The following is a 6,314-nucleotide window of genomic DNA, read 5'->3' on the forward strand; positions in this document are numbered from 1 at the left end:
GCGCGCTATTCATTTCATGAAATGCTGGCCGTCTACGCACATCACGATTTATATGAATAAAACCACCCTATATCCGATATCAAATTTATCGGTTTCTTAAAAAGTTTTTTCTTCTATTTTTATTCCCAGAACAACAGTGGTTAAATTATTACAATGGAGCAACTGCCTATCGGATGTTACCCGTGCAGTCATCAAATTCGGACCGTCGAAATGGCGTCCACGACCTTATCCACCCCCCATCGGCCCCATTATTCAACGTTTGGTAGACTAACTTCGTTCATCGTCTACAAAACGAACACACCCCGTTGAATATCTCGAAGATCTTTTAAAGACAATGAGTGCACTGGCAACATGTGTGTCAGGTTTCTTCTTCCGTCAAACATGAAGTGCTTTTGACTTCCTTCCTCCTTGGATGTTTTGCTTACAAAGAAGTCTCTAGATCTATTGTACCCCCCCCCCTGTGCTCTTCGCCCGGATGTTGACTATCGGTTGGTTGTTGGTTTATTGTTAATCCACTACATCCTTGGATTTTCACTCATCATGACAGCCAACAGTTTGGAACATAGGAGTTTGCTCCTACTGCCGGAGTTCCGAAACTGCTCAGAAGCACTGGTTGTTTAGTATCTCGCCCACCCTCATCCACAGGGTGGATTAATAATCAGAATGAAAAGAAAACGCGCTGAATTATGCTATAATGACATAGAATTCCGCTCGATCAAAAAATTCACCCTTGCTTGAACTGGAGCACATTGCTCGTCATTTTCAGGTCCGCTAAAGACATTTTTTAATGCTACCAGGAGTCTCCAGTTTTAGCCCGAATTACATTCTGACATCATGTTTTGCCCATATAGATCCTCTGTCGCCTTTGTCATCTCGATACAAAATCGCATCGGCTTCAAACGAGAGTGACACAGTACAGTTTTCTATTTGCGAATCCATTCACCTTCTTCTCATCTCTGCACAAGTAACTGAGGCAGAGACCAGGTTGTTGAAAAACGTCACATGATATCCCCTAAGCGGTATCTATTGACAGTGACATTCGGAGTTTATTTCTAAGAATGGCTGGCTAACCGATCTTATAATTCTACAATAAACAGAATAAGTGGGATAAAGGACGGTTAACAAATTGCAAACATGTTGGAAGTACCCTCTTCTTTGGAATGAAAGTCCCTGAACCTCGGGCTTTATATGGCCCCTTGTGCTATTCAGAAGACCGCGATTTTTGAGCCTTTCGTTGTGACCACCGCTTCGAAAGGCTTGACTCCTTTTTAGCTATTTATGTACACTTTCGGAAATTCACTTTTTCATTTTGGATCTCTGCATCTTTGTAGATCTCGTTGGATTTTAGTGACGTCAGGAATAAATCAAGCACCTGATCACACTGTGACTTCAGCACTGATCGTTGCTGTTCATTTACTGGTCGGAATGCCTATCGGCTCCTTTTAGACACACTGAATTTATGTGCAGTGATGGCACAGTAGATGGAACAGATTAATGGCATTCACACTAAAGGTTCCAGGCGGATTGATCACGACCTGAAACTGGGCGAATAAGCAAATAACTTTCTATGTGGGGTTTTAAGTTCTCGTGTGATTTGTTTGTGTTGGCATGAATTTTACCTAAACAGCACCGAGGCAGACACATGCCATTACGAGGCTGAGTATATCCTATGTTCCGAAGCATCATTCGAGCACGTGCACTGAAATGTGAAATGAGGCTCACAACCTCACCTGTGTTTAGATCGTTAGTCCATGTTGCTAAGACTGCCACACAAAATGCTGTAACCAAGGCACCGGGCTGTATGTATTTTCCACTACATTGCCATAACGACGTCCGTGTGTATGGTGCAGAGATGGATGGTACAATCTATCCTGTACACAAACACACAGACATCAGAGAAACTAAAAATTATAGGCCCGTTATATCAGATTTCCGCTCACTCTAGAACGAATTCTTCCACCCAGAAGACATCGTCCAACGTGCAAACTCAAAAATTTAATGTGTTGGTTTAGTTCATAGCGCTGCAAAATAACAAACGAATTCCCTTGAGAATACCCCTTGAGTCACTCTAACTTTACACTCTTTGATAGGTTTCCCGGAGGATGGAACACAACTATAATCTAGTTTTACACGTTTGGTCATCTGAACAAGAAATATAGAACCCTATGTAGCGCACCCTACCCTTTATCTATATACAAACATACTGTCGAAGTCGTCCTACGTGGTTACAAACATTTTGCGGACCAGTTGTCCAACCAAGCAGACAAACTTACCGTCTTAACCTTCTCTTTTCGAATGCATTCCTTCTAAGGAAGCATTACTTACGCTGATATGCCATGTCTTCTAATCCTCTTCTGGGAAAGGATACACCGGAGTATGATTAGGCTTAGTTTTGTTCGGCAGAATGTCCGAATGTGTGTACAAGTAGGTTCCATTAGTAGAATCCTCAGGTAAACTTGTGAGAAAATTATAAAGTTATACATGTCGAGAATGGCTTTAACCAAAATGCTGTTCGCCGATTCTCATTCTAGTTGTCGATTCCAGTAAAATGCATGACCTGAACACCTTGATACAAAACTTAAACGGGATGAATTTAAAATTTTCGAATTCATTTTTTTCACTTAGGTCAACACGTTTACGTTATCCGAAGCAATCAGGCTTTCTGAAAACTTCGTACAGATTGATGGAGTAACATCTGAAGTCAGTCAAAGACGACTGGCATAGGAGGACAAATTAAACGGAACCGTATGCTTTAACTTTTTTCAGCATAGTAGTAGCACCGAAAACCCTCAACCCTTCACCTCCAGTGAGAAGGTAGATCGAACATCCATCTGTAATGAGCAGTCTGGTCTCGCCTGCCATCAAACTCACGGGCACTTGCCGTCTAAGTTATCCTCTGCAGCTGGTACAAACGTTTGACGTTTACGTTGGCGGGATGAGAGGTATATCTATAGCTGTGCGGTTCCGTTGCAGAGGCGGGACCATATCGGTGGTACTTACCACAGTAGCTAGGCTAGCTGTATTACAGCTTGTATTCACTATCAATCTGGTCAATGCACAGAAGTCCGACAAAGAGTCCCCTGTCCCCTTAGCTTCGGGTTTCAAGAGAGGTGGCAATTCGTAGCCTGAAAATTTGGAGTATTCTGGTAACCCTTTACCAACAACCGTTACCTTGCACCCAAACTTCTGGACTCAAGACGTTGAAAGGACCGGAGTTATTGATTTTTCTAGATTTAGGCAGCTTGGCAGTGTCCCATAAAATACGTAAGCGAAATTGCCTTGCTGCAACATCGGTCATCGCATGGTGGCAATCGCCACATAAAGCAGGACTGATAAAAGAAAACAGGTGGTTGCTAATGTCCACTATTTCTTGAATTTTGAGTCTCTTGAGTCCACCCTTGTCCAGCTTGATAGTCAACTTTCCATAGGTCCTAGCTGCACGCACGTCAACACGCCACCTTGGGAGATGACCAGTCTTAAGACATCGCCCACTGCTACCACAGTGCATCCGCGATTCTGACTCCATCCCTCTCCATACCATAATATTTACCATGCAAACACTTGAAAAGCTCAGCAAGCTATCCTTAACTGCACTCTAAACATTTCGTTAAGTGACGTCTTTTAGATATCTGGAACTCCAATACGAGATTCTACATACTGTAGATGCTGTTACGGATTACACCGGTATTTCGTAGGCCAAGGTTTAATTACCTGTAGAGAACCTGCGCTATCATAACGATCCGCATTGGTCAAAATACCGACCGCCCATTGTTTGTCATGTTCATTTATGCACCAACTAACAGTAGTTCCTATTCACCGAAAGACACCTTCTATCGAGAACTAACTGCCCTCTTGTCTACGACGAAGTGCTAAGGTATGGTTGCAGCAGTAAACAATTTCAATGTACTTGAAGATCACCTTGGTGGCTTGTTAAGCCTACAAGCAAAATTTAGTGTGATCGATGAGCGTCTTTGCCAACTTCATATCAGCTGCCATTTTCTCTCAGCAGCATGCTATTTAAACCTAGTGAGTGCCTCACTGCCACCTGGCGCTCCTTACAAATGAGTGGCCTTGGAGTCAGTTTCATTACATGATCACCGGCACAGCCCCTACCTGCTAATCATCCTGGTATGCACACGTTGATTCATAACATTCTTGGTTTGGATTTTCACCAGATATACCCAGTAGACACAAAAATCGCTCCAGCATATAACAGTAGAAAAACTCCTCGTCACAAGCTGGGGGAAATAATGAGGCCTACTGTGCAATGTTTTACGAGCGGTTTACTCGCAGGAAGCTGACCGTAACTCAGACGAACTAGCTAACCACATCTATACGTGAAGCCGGGAAATCTGACTCAGCTAGCAGGCACATAGAAATCCTGGACCTCAGGATGATTTCTGTCAATCACTGATGTGAGACGCTCTGCCCCTTCGAGCTGAGGGCATAATTCGAATAGCCGATCCAGTAAAATTCAGCTCAAACTTATACTGTTTGTGGACAGAGAGGTAAGATAGAGCTGGAATAGGTTAATGCACTCGGGCAATGCTTCAGTCAAATTCAAAGAACAGAACCCAAGTGGTCTTCAGGTAGTGGGTTATTAAAAAATATTTTGCGAAGCATATGTTTAATGAAAGCAACTCCGGGAATCCTGGTTGGAATACTTCCAATAATAGTTCACCAGAGGAGCACTGTAAACACATAGTTAATCTCAAGGGCCAAAATTAAACCGTAAGCTTTGAGGTTAGCTACAGAAATAGGCGTAACCCTATTTGGAATCTGAGAAAAAATATTTAACAGTCAGATGACCATGGCTGGAAAATCGTGGTAATATGAGTATAGATCATGACGCTTTGGTACATGGTACGATTATCGCTGTTTATTTACTGTGAAAACTTTTGTGGTAAGTGGACTGTAGCTGATGAGATTTCCCTTTTTTGTTTAAAGAATATACCTTGACGCCACTGACGTTGATAATCCAGCGCTACGGGTTCCCCCTGACTGTTCAGCACATCAAGTATGTGAATACATAAATGCGTTGTCCAAGCCTGGTGGCCCACCAAAGAAATTGTATCGAAGACGTTTGGTGCACACACGTACGATTACCTTACGGCCAACCAGGCACCGATCTCAGCAGCTTCTGTGCTTACCTCTCAGCACCGCGGCAATATCTGATCCTTATTTAAAAGTCCACAGGATCATCAGATCGCTGCCTGATCAGGTGTTTACTACCCTTGCGCATCTACCCAGTAACAATTCCCACTGACTGATATGTTGCAGGACAAATAATGACTGGTGTTCTGAAGCTCACTGGCCTACAACCTCACATCAGTGCTTCATCTACGCCTGATTCTAACTCCACTACACACTGATGATTCAACTCGATTGGTGAGAAAACGTTTGCAATCAAATTGCCCAACTCAACAAACAAGCCATCAGCCACCTACGCTACCTGAGCTACCGAAATTTGTCTCTATAGACAACTTAGTCTAATTCCGAAATTCTTTCCTCCCTTCCTGCATGTTATTCGTCGTGCAACCGTCTAGTAAACCAGTCACCGCAAACCACCACCTTAGTTGGCCCCCTTATGATTTCAGGAAGCCAATGTTATTCTTATATGCACCTGGTCGCTCCACTACCAACTGAAACGCCCAAATCAGTTTTCACTCACTACCCGTGAACGCAACAGTGAAACATTTACTCCATACCGAATGATGCCATTGAAATAAGACCCATGGAAATAGTCACTACTGGTCCAGTTACTGTGAACTGACAGAGTAACTGACCGATCGTGCTACCATGTATATGGTATTACTCATGTGTCTATCTCCTAAATAGGCTAATAGTTATGAGGCACCAACCTATCCGTTGGATAGTACAAACTGCGCATTTACCTTACATAACGTCAAATAGACTTTCCGCTACAATGTCAGTCTGGATGTAAGTTTGATCTTGATAGCTTTCTTACTTCATCTGTAAAAATACATGGGCTGCTGTATCAGTTCAAGTGGAAGTGGCCGATTTGGGTATCATTATTGTCGAGAAAGTCCTACATGAAGCCTCCAGGACCAGGCTGGTTTAATTATTGTGGGCGAAAAAAATTTCCGGATTTGCGAGGCGTTTAATCACCCATCGCTCCATCCCTCAGGACTTCGCTTACCACACAATCCCACACTATCCAAAATATTTCAGTCAGCCATTTTAATAATTTGAGCTGTAAGGATTTTTTATCACCAGGATGTGACTGGAGGCCAGGTCAGCATGGAACACGATGTATTTGTAATCCTGATGTGTTTGATGAGGAGATCTAAAAA

At 43.0% G+C, this 6,314-nt stretch overlaps 1 protein-coding gene across 1 annotated transcript in view; it reads left to right on the forward strand.

The window, feature by feature from the left end:
* Positions 1 to 6,314, forward strand: part of T265_14597 (hypothetical protein) — a gene marked incomplete at both ends in the record, with an annotated part of 46,223 nt that overhangs the window by 10,387 nt on the left and 29,522 nt on the right. The gene's annotated exons all lie outside the window — the stretch shown is intronic.

This window comes from Opisthorchis viverrini (genome assembly GCF_000715545.1).
Source record: "Opisthorchis viverrini unplaced genomic scaffold opera_v5_223, whole genome shotgun sequence".
NCBI lineage: Eukaryota > Metazoa > Platyhelminthes > Trematoda > Opisthorchiida > Opisthorchiidae > Opisthorchis > Opisthorchis viverrini.